The following is a 12,407-nucleotide window of genomic DNA, read 5'->3' as shown; positions in this document are numbered from 1 at the left end:
AACCGGTCTGAATTGTTCAAGTAACACCAGCACAGAGAGTTCTGTGGTTGGAGTGGAGGAAGCAAGGTGGAGAGCTGTGAAGGCCAGTGGTAAGGGGACTATCAAGGGAGAGCTGATGGAGGCCTCTGGGGTCTGAGGCCTCTCTGTGTGTGGTGACAGGGCCAAGGCCTTGCTGGTCAGCAGCACTGGCAGTTGGGAGGAAGCACTGGGAATCTGCTGGGCACTTGGGCACCTGTCCATCTTGCAGCCTTCAGAGATGAATGGCTGCTGCTGCACTGCCATCCCCCAAATCTCATGCTGGTTCCTCTTTTGGAGGATTCTCACCCACAGCTATACAGGGAAGGGAATTCTGGGAAGCGAAGATCCCAACTTGCCAAGGTGACAATTGAATAGCCCGTTCCAGTCTTCAATCCCCTTGTCCTGCCTGCCCCAGTACTTCTGTCAACACCACTGGCTACCAGCGTGGGGATCCTGTTCCTGGCTCCTCCCGTGAGCCTTGCCTCCGTTCTGGGTTGGAGCAGGGCCTCTGCTAGACACTCTCATGCCGTTGGTAATTCCCTGTCTGTATTGGTGTGATGTCTGTCTCTGTTACAGACTGAAAGAGGAGAGCGGAGATTTCCTAGTGCCTTGTTGACACACACTGGGTGCTCAGTAAATCATCGCTGAAGGAAGGGCTGGAGTGTCCTGCGAGGTGAGTGCCACTTACCCTCACTTAATGCACAAGCAAAATCAGGAAATGGGGGCCGTGCTTTTCCATGCTGACTTTTGGCAGGGCTTGGACACAGAATCAGACGCAAGTGGGAATGGCCTGGGACCGTCTAGAGCAAGGGTGAGCAGCAGAAGGCCCGCTTGGAGAGTGTGGACAGGGAACACAAGGGCTGCTGTGAACACAGGGGCCTTGGGAGGCCTTCCCTCTGGACTCTTCTCCCACCCCAGCCCCTTGTATATCCCTCTTAGCCAGGAGAGCTCCAAGAATGCAGAGGATGGCCCTGCCTTTCAAGGCCAACAGTCTGCCTGAGGGGTTCCAGAGAGTACTTAGGATGAAGCCCCCAGGGCCACCGAGCTGTCCCAGCACCCCAGTGTCCAGTGCCTGTTCCAGCTGTAGGGCAGGGGCAAGGGGGAGCAGGGAGAGACAGGCTGCACGTCTCCCTCTCTGCCTCTTGACCCCGCACCCCACCACCCAGGCTCCTGTTCCCCATCTGCTGGCACTGTGTCCCCTCTGACGCCAGTGAGGATGGAATGAGCCTGGGTTCTGATGCCAGCAGTGCTGAACCAGGTCCCTCCTTTGGGTTTTAGTGAGCAAATGTTCAGGGAGTGTCTGACACAATAGCGGGCACAGGGCTGTGCCTGGTCACCACAGGGCCAGCCTCACCATGCCATCCATAGTTAGGTGCTGCTGAGACCCAGAGCGTGTCCCACTCCTGCCTCTCGTTCCCCTGTGCCTCCCCTCTTTCCTGGATCCCAGTCCCCAGGCCCTGGTCTGGCCTATGGGCCCCTTACCATGTCCTTGAGCTCCTGCAGGGCCTGGGGGGCTGTGAACAGCTCTTGGAGGGCACCTCACAGCAGGTGCCGCAGCTCTGGAGGCAGCGTGGCCGGGTCCTGCAGCTGGGCACCCACCTGCCTTCGCGGGCCCTGGAAATTGGGCTCCTCACCCAGGGCCTGTGGAGGGAGACTATAGGCCCGCACTGGCTCCTGTGCCCAGGCTCCCTGCCCAGGGCCAGCCGGACTAGATCCTTCGGCCTAACCAGGAGGTTAGGTGTCACAGTCCCGTCCTGATGAAGCTTCCGCCTCATGCAGAGCACAGCATTCTTTCATCTGCCTCCTTCTCATTTCTTCCTCTCCTCCCCTCTTCCCTCCCCTCCAGCATTTACTGAGTACCCACCACCTATGGGGTGGCAGTCATGGGTCCTGTCCTTATTTCCCTATTTCCCCTACCTCACTCTTCTTCCCCTCACTCCCCTCCCACTCACCCCTGCTCAGGGCCCATGCTTCATGGGCCCTAGAAGATGGCCCTCCCTGCCCCGGGTGACATGGGGTGAGTACATGGTGTTGGGGAAGGGACTCCCAAGAGCGGTGTCAGGGCATTGTCTGTGGGAAGGGATGACTTCTGCTTGGGTTCCAGGCCCCGGGCAGGGCTACTCACCTCCACGCACAGGAAAGCTCCGACCGAGCTTTCCTTCAGGCAGGTACAGAAGAGCTGTGTGGGAGCAGAGGTAGGGCAAAAGAGAAAGTGCCCGGGAGGAAGACAGACAGCAGCTATGGGGTCCTACGGTGTACTGGCCATAGAGCCAGGGACCGCACAGCTTTCCTCCTGTGGCCTCACAGTACTCTGTGGGTAGCAGCCTGAGCCCCTTTATAGACGAGGATACTGAAGCTGGAGATGTTTCGTAACGTCTCCAGGGCCATGCAGATGGCAGACAGCAAAGCCATCGTTCAAACCTCAGTGCACCGGACTCTTAAGCGCGTGCTTTCTTCAAGAGGGTGCGGGTGGCCGAATCTTCCTCCCCCAGCTAAAGCCAACCCTCAGATTCAGCAGGCCAGATCTGAGCACCCGAGCTGTCCTGCCCTGGGCTCAGTCCCCAGCCCCTGTCTGGGCTGCAGCACTGATGGGAGAGCAAAACTCCCTCCTCCCACCAGTCACCCCTGGGCCAGGGATGGGCAGGACCACCAGTCTGCAAGATTCTTTGTGCTAATTAGATGACGCAAACCTTCCTCCCATCAAGTGCAGCTCCCCCCTTGTCCCCAAACCCCGGGGCCGAGTGGGACACGGTCTGGGTAGTAAGCCCTCCCTGACAGCTGACCTCAGGGCTGCCTCTCTCTGCATGTCGCATCCTTGTAGCAGCTGCCAGAGTGTGGACCTGGCTGGCTGAGCGTTCAGGCTCCTGGGAAATGGTCTCCCTCTCCCTCCTGCCCCTCTGCCTGCTCTCCCAGAGGGAGACTCGTGTCTCTGCTCCTGACCTCCAGCCTCCACTTACCCCAGCAGTTCTCTTTGATTACTAGCTGAAGCTCCCTGTAGGACGAGATGGTGCCCTGGGGGATGGTCTCTGTCTTCTCTTTGACCATGTGGCTCTGACCCTGGATCTAGGAGCGGGGCAGGGAGAGTAGGACCTCAGGTCCACGCGGGATTTGAGAACCTGCAGGAAGGTGGTTAGGGGCAGCAGGAACAGGGGATAGGGAGGAGGGACTGCCGTGGTCTCTCTTGATCATCAGCGTAGGGGCTTTAGAGGTTGGAGGGGAGAGGGAGATCCAACAGCACGGGATGGGGGACCCTCAGGCCCAGTCAGGACAGCAAAGTATGTTGCACACAAGATATTTCCAGAAAAAAACCCAAGGCATTCTGGGGTCAAAGCAACACGCATTGGCATGATAAAAACTTCCCCCAGTAAAGAAATGGGTTTCACTTGGTGTCGTTAAGCACTGTCCAGAGTTTGGAGTGCTGGCTTTGGGAACTGCTGAGCTGGAGTCCTGAGGCCCTGCGGTTGGATCACCTCCAAATGCTCTGAGACCTCCCCTGTCCCTGGGAGGTGGAGAGTGACGTGGCTCGGGAGAACCCTGGGAGGTGGAGGCCCCCGCAAGCTGGGACTCCTGACGTGGTGCCCCTGGTGTCAGCATTCCCGCCCTCCTCCCACAGGGAAAGTGCAGATTGAAAACAACAGTAAGAGAATGCCTCCTGTCCCCTGGCATGTGGCTGGCCTGAATAAGGACTGTGAATCCAGCTCCCCCACAGCTAGACGAGGCCGTGTGGCCAGGTTCTGGCCAGTGGGATGTAAATGGAGGCGGTGTGTACCGGTCCTTTTCTCCCTCCTGGCTGCAACGTGGACGTGATATGTGGAGCTGGAGCAGCCATCTTGGACCAGGAGGTGACAGCCATACGCTGAGGTGGCAGAGGGACAAAACAGAAAGAGCCAGGTCTCTGATCACCACTGTCTGCCACTGCAGCCCTTAGGCTCCTATCTGGACTTTGACCTAAGAGAGGACTCGTTTTCTGGTTGAGAGCCACTGTCATTTCAGGATCCCCATCACTTACCACTAGGGTGACTAACTGTCCTGGTTTTCCCACGGAAAGTCCTGGGTCCCAGGGAAGTCCTAGTCTCAGGCAAACCGGGAAGGTTGGAAACGCTACACTGACCCTAGTGCCACGGCACACCTGGAGTCACCTGTAGTGAGAGATCAACCGCAAATATTTAATCCCAAGGTGGTTCCCTGCTCCCCAGCTGCTCCCACCTCCCCTTACATTGTCCCCTGTCTTTCCCACAACTGCCGAGTGGAGCAAGGCTGCGTGTTTTAACATCTCAGCCCTTGATTAGAAGGCCAACCATCTGCTGTGTTCAGAGGCGGTGCTGCAGTGTAACTAGCTTTTAAGCCCGTGGATGTTGGAACCAGGTAGGCCCAGGTCCGGATTTTCGCCCCAGCACTTGCTGGCTGTGTGCTCCCGAGCAAGCAGTTTAACCTCTTGGAGCTACGGGTTCTGTACCCCAAAACCCTGACCTATGGTACTTATGTTATGGAATCATCAGGAGGAGTGGATGAGAAAAATTTATAGAGAACATTTTGTACCGTGTTCTAGCTTCTAAAAAGTATTTAGCAACGGCAGCTGGAGGTGGACCGATCTGTGACCCCTGCTCACCTGCATTCCTGTGGCCCGTGAGAGGTGAGGCCGACTGTGATGCTGAGTCTCGCTTCATTTGTGGGAGATGAGAGTCCCAGAGCCCCAGGATGCTAGTGTGGGACCCACGCTTCCTGTGTCACAGTGGGGACCTGAGGCCCACAGGTACTAAATGAGCTAAGGACTGCGTTGGTGAGGAGCAGATCTGGGCCTTAGAGTGGCTCAAGCACCCTCCTCACACTGTTGCTTAATCTAATCTTCCCCTGGTTCTGCAGCCCAGCCTCTTGGGCTGGAGCCAGCAAACTCAGAGGGTCAGGTGACTGGCTCAAGGCTACACGGCTAGCCAGGGGCAGGGCTGGGATTCATACCTAGGTACCCCTGGTTCCAGAGCTGATGTAAACCCCCTAGACTGTGGTAGCAATGCCGGCAGCACATAGAATCACCTGAGGGAGTTCTAAAAATCCGAGCAAGGGGATCCTCTTCCAGTCCAGCTAAAATAGAATTGGGAGGGGGGCACCTGGGTGGCTCAGCAGTCGAGCATCAGACTCTTGATTTTGGCTCAGGTCATTATCTTACGGTTCGTGGGATAAAGCCCTGCGTGGAGCCCTCCATTGGGCACTGTGTGGATAGCTCAGAGCCTGCTTGGGATCCTCTCTCTCCCTCGCTCTCTGCCCCCCCCCCCCCCCCCACACACACATGCTTTCTTTCTCAAAATAAGTAAATAAACTTAAAAAACAGACTTGGCAGAGGCAGTGCTGGGCACTGGCATTTTCAAATAAAAACCAAAACAGCTTTCTAGGTGACTCTAACCTGTCATCAGAGTTGAGAACCATAACACAAGCACCTGGGAAGCCCATTCGTGTTTAGAGGGGGCGAGTCTTAGTGGGGCAGCCGTTTGGCAGGAGTTTGGGCTGGAAGGGGAGCTCTTCGGTGGCTGTCAGCAGCCCCAAGGCACACCCTGCACCTTTGCGTGGCCCGGCCCAAGGAAGGCCAGCTGTCCTGCTCCCTCTGCGTTGCTGAGGCTCTGAAGAAGGGTGTTCTGCGTGTTCTCCATGGCCTGTCACCACATACAGGCTCTCCTTCTTCTGGCTTTGCGGCTCCCTGAGGAACAAGGGCTTCAGAGCCCTCAGTTTCCTGCGAGGGCGCGTAGGGGCAGGGTGCGAGAAGCGGTGGGGCTTGGGAGGGTCTCTCCCCTGGTGTGGCGGCCTAGGCCTGGGGACTGCTCGTTTAAGGTCACTTGGGGGTGGTTGGAAAGGTAGAGAAGCTGAGGGAAGCGTGATACATCTGTCTCCTACAAGGTTTAAGATGTCCAGGGGCTCCTCGGTGGCTCAGTCAGTTAAATGTCTGACTTCGGCTCAGGTCATGATCTCACAGTTTGTGGGTTCGAGTCCCGTGTTGGGCTCTGTGCTGACAGCTCAGTGCCTGGAGCCTGCTTCAGATTCTGCATCTTTCTCTCTCTCTCTCTCCCCGCGCCTCTCTGCCCCTCCCCTGCTTGTGCTCGCTCTCAAAAATAAATAAACATTAAAAAAGGAATGTCCACACCAGAGGCTTGTGTTTATGTGGCCCATGTGGTGTTCAGAATTTTTCACATAAAATTGGTAGGTTTCACATACAAATCTTAATTTCTGGCTTCTCTTAAAAAATAGTGCCACTGAGGGGCACCTGGGTGGCTCAGTCGGTTAAACATCTGACCCTTGATTTCAGCTCAGGTCATGATCTCACAGTTTGTAGGATTGAGCCCCTGTGTTGGCCTCTGCCCTGACAGCATGGAGCCTGCTTGGGGTTCTCTCTCTCTGCCCCCCTGCCAAAAAAAAAAAAAAAATTTGAAAAAAGAAACCGGTGCCACCAAGCTCACATTCCTGCCTGGCAATAGCCCTGGCAGCCACCACTCAGCATCAGGCAGGCCTGTGTCTCTGGTGTGCCCCAGTCTTCAGCACGCTCTGTTGCCTCACGAACGGCAGCTGCCACATGGCTGTTGTTTTTCCTGGCCCTAAAACATCTGGGTTGAAATCTCTGACGTAACATTAGCCCGTCCCTGGGCCCCTGGACTCACGGCTAGTAGTGGACTCTTCAGAGGGGCTTTGCCTGAGGCCTCAAGCTGGTCAGAGCCTGGGGTTTTCCTTTCCTGCCTCCTGATTCCTACTCCAGCCTGGAGGGCCCCTGCCCACAGATAGACCTCAGCCAGGAGAGCCCGGCCTGCCTGGCTGGCCCACCCGACTCTCCTCTCTTCTCCATTAGAGTCTCCCGGGTGAGAGGGGGAGCTGTGAGTGTCTGTCCGGCCAGTGTGGAGTTTTGGGTCACCCCACTGCTCCTTGTCTCCTTCCCCGGCAGCCCGGGGCTCACACTGATGGCCCCTATCATGGCTCCTGCCACCATCTCCTGGATCTGGATGGGTTGGCTCCGGGTCACCTCCGTGGGAAGAGGTCCAGAGTGGAGCCAGGTAGCAAGGGAGGCAGGGTTGAGTGTGGCTAAGGCCTCAGTCCTGGGTTCCAGTTTTGCCTCCACCACTTACTGGCTAGGTGTGAGTGACCCCGGGCAAGCCACTAACTCTTGGAGCCTCAGTTTCCCCATCTAGAAGAGCCGGGGTGGGAGGGTGTTCAGGGGAAGAATGGCAGGGTCTTCCCCCAAGGGTCTTTTGAGGATTAACCGAGGAGCTGCCAATGTGGTCCTGGCACACAGCAAGCACTTGATCCCTTAAACAACATTATTGTTGTTTAAAATTATCATTACTTCTTAACACAGCTGGGGACAGGAGGAAGAAAAAAATAGGTTCCTCCTTCCCCTACCTGGAAGATGGGTGTCTGTGGCATGCTCCTGGCCAGGCAGACCGGGGTCTGTGTGTCTGGGCGGAGGGTGTCAGCTTTCTCAGTCACATGAACCTCTTTTTCGTGGCAATCTGCCACCCACAGGCACCACCTGAAAGTACCTGGTGGTGGCGGGGGTGAGGGGGCGGGGGGAGGGGCAGGCGGGCTCCAGCCCATTCATGAGGGAGAATTCTGTGGGGATGAGGGCCATGTCCCAAGCCAGGGGTGACATCTGTGCTTCTTCCTCACCAGGCAGAAGGGGAGAAAGTGTGGGGTGCTGTTCAAGCTGTCGACAGGCACCAGCTCACCTCTCCTGGCCAGTTCTCTGACCACACTCTTAGTGTTCCTTGCAAACAGGGATGATACGTTTCTTGGAGGGGTGAAGAGGCAGGTGTCATACACAGCTGTGGGGACCTTGGTGAATGCCGTCAGCTGGACTGAATCACGAACGGAAGCGTGAGGAATGGGGAGCCCTGAGCAGATTTCTCCCAGGGCTGGGTTCTGAAGTCAGCAAGGTGGGTAGAAATCACAGATGGTCAAAACCACCCCCAAAATACCCTTTAAATCATTTCCCTCCTGCGGGCATGGGACCCGGAGGAGCTCCAGGGCCAAGGACTCCCTTCTCTTAATTTTAGAACACGTGTTCCCTTGGGAACTAAATCCCCCTGCTACTTGGTTGCCTCATCTGTGAAGTAGAAATTTACCCAGATTTATATAAAATAGAGATAATTATTATCTATAACAATACTTCCTCTAGTGGATGTTATGAGGACTAACAACGTTGATGTTTGTAAAGTACATAGCACATGGTAGATGTTGATAAGCTGTCACCCTGGGTGTTGTGGCCTTGCTGTCTTTTCTGAGGTAGTGGGGACCCAGGTGGGTGGGGGGAGGGAGGGAAGAGATGGGGGTGGCATGGGAAGGGTACAGAGATTTCCTTTCTCTTCTCCCTCCTCGTAGCACGCATGAGTTTTCTGGGTAGAAGCATCTAATGTGAGCCTCTATTTCCCCCTCCTCTGGGCCCCCTGTAGCATTTTGTTCCTGTGTCTTTGATGGCCTTTGCCATTTGTGTGAGCACCTTACTGAGGTAGGCCTGGGAGCACTGAAGGTTTGTGAGCAGGGCAGCGACACTGCGAACCAGTGCATGTGTTTTAGGACTAGCACTCACAGCCCACTGGAAAGGGGAGACTCGAGGAGCTTATGACCACAGTCCAGGGGAGTGTGACCACAGGCTCTAGTGCCCTGTGGGGGCCATCCTTGTCTTCAGCCCCTGGGAAAGGAGGCAAGTGAGGGGCCAGCTTCTCTATCAGGCAAGGTGCCCAGGGACCCACAAAAATGTTTTAATTTACTTTATTATTATTGTTTTTTAATTTGTTTATTTTTGAGAGAGAGAGAGAGCGCAAGCATGCGGGAGGAGCAGAGAGAGAATCCCAAGGAGGCGCTGCACTGTCAGTGCAGAGCCTGATGCTGGGCTCGAACTCACCAACCATGAGCTCATGACCTGAGCCGAGACCAAGAGTTGAATGCTTAACCTATTGAGTCACTCAGGCACGCCTAATTTACTTTAAAATCAGAAGAAAGAAATAAGCTTGTAGGTCTAAGAGAATGGCTTACTACACAGTATTAATATATTCATCTTTATGCCAGTAGTCTTTTTTTTTTTCTTTTCTATCCAACTTAAAGCCAAAGAGAAGCATACATATTGTTGGCAATGGGCCAACAACAGCCTTAAATGATAATATTTGATATTTCCACAGAGGAAGGGGTGCCGGAGATTGACCGTGGCCTGGGGAAGTGGGAGCCGACTGGGCCGCCTGACGGGCCTGTAGGGGGCACCAGAGGCGCATCAGCTCAAGCTTGCCTAGGGAGCTCACCTAGGGAGCTCTCCTAGGGGTAGCAGTGGGGGAACCTGGGGAGTTGGTGCTCAGGTCGGGTCGTGAGCAAGAGGACACTGGCGGGACCGCCTGGGGGCAGCAGCAGCTAGGATTCGGGGAGGGGAAGTGGGATGTTCTCCAAAGGATAGAGGGCCCAAGAAGGAAAGGCCTGGAGAGGTTGGGAGAAGCTGTGGACCTGGTTGCAGGCCCGTCCTCCTGTAGGGATCCCCCTGCCTGGGCCCCCTGTCCAGCCACCCCTCCAGGACCCGGGGTCCCTGGCTCCCCATGCTTACCTGAGGCCCCGGCTGGCTGTACCAAGGACAGTGGCGGGCTGTCCAGGCCTCCAGGCTGAGTCCCATGCAGGAATTCTCTAGAAACCATACCCAGCGCCACAGGGTTTTCAGCCCTACCCTGCCCAGGGGTTGTGATCTCCTATCCCCTCCAGCCCAGCCCCTGCCCCATGGGGGCGATCTTCCAGCTTTCAGTAAGGGCATATGGACTTACATTAATACTTATGCTTGCTTTCTTTAATCGAAGCCATATATTCATGTAACTTAATCAAATTGTTGTAAGGTGTCTGAGTGACTCGGTTGGTTAAGTGTCTGATTTCAGCTCAGGTCATGATCTCAGCGTTTGTGGGCTTGAGGCTGTGACCTCCTTAGAGCCTAGAGCCTGCTTTGGATTCTATGTCTCTCTCTCTCTCTCTCTCTCTCTCTCTCTCTCTCTCTCTCTGCCCCTCCCCCACTTGTGTCTGCACTCGCTTGCTCGCTCTCTCTCTCACAAATATTTAAAAAAAATAAACAAGAATCAAATTGTTCTACGTGAGTTTCCTCTTTCTTTCTTTCTTTCTTTCCTTCCTTCCTTCCTTCCTTCCTTCCTTCCTTCCTTCCTTCCTTCCTTCCTTCCTTCCTTCCTTCCTTCCTTCCTTCCTTCTAAGATTTTGTTTTTTAATGTAATCTCTACCCCCAACGTAGGGCTGGAACTCACCATCCTGACATCAAGAGTCCCATGTTCACCATGGGACTGAACCAGTCAGGTGCCCCTCAGAAAACTATTAGGCAAAATTTTTTGAAAGATTTGAATTTTATTTTAAACCTCAGATCCCACCTCATTTCCAGCTCCACTTTCCTCCATTGCTGGTGTGTTTCATTGCTTGTTTTGGTAATTTCCTCTTATCTCTCGTATAAAGGGCATTCTTGAGATATAATTAATACACCATATAGTTCACCCATCAAAAGTGTGCAGGTCAGTGGCTTTTAGTATATTTACAGAATTGTGCTGCCATCACCATGCTCTGTTTCAGACCAGTTTCTTTTCTTTCTTCTTTCCTTTTCTTTTCTTTTTGAAAGAGAGGGAGTTCAAGTGAGTGAGGGGTAGAGAGAGGGTCGGGAAGAGAGAGAATCCCATGAGGGGCAGAGAGAGACAGAAGGAAAGAGAGAGAGAAGAGGGGCTCACCCGAAGCGGGTCTCAAAATCACCTGATGTGGGACTCAAACTCACGAATCATGAGATCATGGCCAGAGCCAAAGTCAGATGTTTAATGACCGAGCCACCCAGGCACCCTAAACAATTTTCATTACCCCCCAAAGAACCTCCCCACCATAACCACTGATGTACTTCTCGTCTCTGTGGATTTGCCTATTCTAAATATTTCTTGTGATTGGGATAATATAACGTGTGGCCATTTGTGTCTGACATCTTTTAATAATAAGCTTGCTCAGTTGCAGGCACCATCCATGGACTTGCACCAGGGAAGATGAGGATTTAGGGTCCCCTTTGCTCTATACCACACACAAGTCCTATCCCTATCTTCCCAATAGGGCTACGTCACAATCATGACTATGCAAACTCTACACAGATATTAATAAACCATAATTATTTTTCCTTTCCTGTAGGGTTTCTGTTTTATTTCTCATTGTCATTTTTTATTTTTCCTTCTATTTTCTATGTGTTTATATCTAATTAAATTCAAACTGCCAGTTCCTTAAATCTTATACTAATATCCCAGATTTGAGATATTCTATGATTTCCTCTTCCTGGAAGACTTCCTCTCCCAGAGGCTTCCTTATCTGCTCAGATGGAGACTATTGTCCTCTGGCCCCAATACTGCCATCCTGGGAATCCCCCTGTCTCTATTCTACAACTGAATCTTCTTTTCCCTGTAGCCAACATCTTCCTCCTGGGTCTCTTTCATTTTACTGTATCACGTCCTCTTATATTTTCTTGAAAATAGAACATAGTAATTTTAAAAATCTTTGTCTGAAAATGCCTTATTCTACCTTCAAACTTGATGTAGACTTCTAGTTGGAAATAATTTTACATTGAAATGTCGGAAGTCTTTGCTTCATTGCGTCTAACTTGCTGTTTGGCTGTAGTTTAAAGGCATTCTTATATTTGAAGTCGGTTAAGTCTCTGACTTCAGCTCAGGTCATGATCTCTCAGTTTTCGAGTTCGAGCCTCACATTGGGCTCTCTGCTGTCAGCGTAGAACCCGTTTCAGATCCTGTGTCCCCGTCATCTCTCTCTGCCCCTCCCCTGCTTGTGTTCTCCCTCTCAAAATAAATAAGCATTAAAAAAAAATTGGAAAACCTGGGTAAAGTCACTCATTTTGTAAATGAACTTTGTTCTTTTTCCTGGGTTTTTACTTTGTTCTGCATGTTCTGAAACTTCACAAAAAGGTGTTTTGGTATGGGCCCATTTTCATCCATTTGTGTCAGGTACGTGATGGGCTCTTTAAAAAATTTTTTTTTTACATTTATTCATTTTTGAGAGACAGAGCACAAGTGGGGGAGGGGCAGAGAGAGAGGGAGACAGAATCCAAAGCAGGCTCCAGCTCTGAGTTGTCAGCACAGACCCCGACGCAGGGCTCGAACTCACAAATCGCAAGACCATGACCTGAGCCGAAGTCGCACGCTTAATTAACCAACTGAACCACCCAGGCACCTCATGATTGGCTCTTTAAATCCAGAAATTCCTATCCTGGCTATGGGAGATTTTGTTGATTTATTTTGTTGATGATCTCCTTTCCATTTGTGTGTGTGTGTGTGTGTGTGTGTGTGTGTGTGTGTGTATGTTCTCTCGCTCTCTCTCTCTTTTTTTTTTTTTTTTTTTTGGTGGCGGGAGCT

Source organism: Neofelis nebulosa, chromosome 14 (assembly GCF_028018385.1).
Source record: "Neofelis nebulosa isolate mNeoNeb1 chromosome 14, mNeoNeb1.pri, whole genome shotgun sequence".
Lineage (NCBI taxonomy): Eukaryota > Metazoa > Chordata > Mammalia > Carnivora > Felidae > Neofelis > Neofelis nebulosa.
This window is presented reverse-complemented; position numbering follows the sequence as displayed.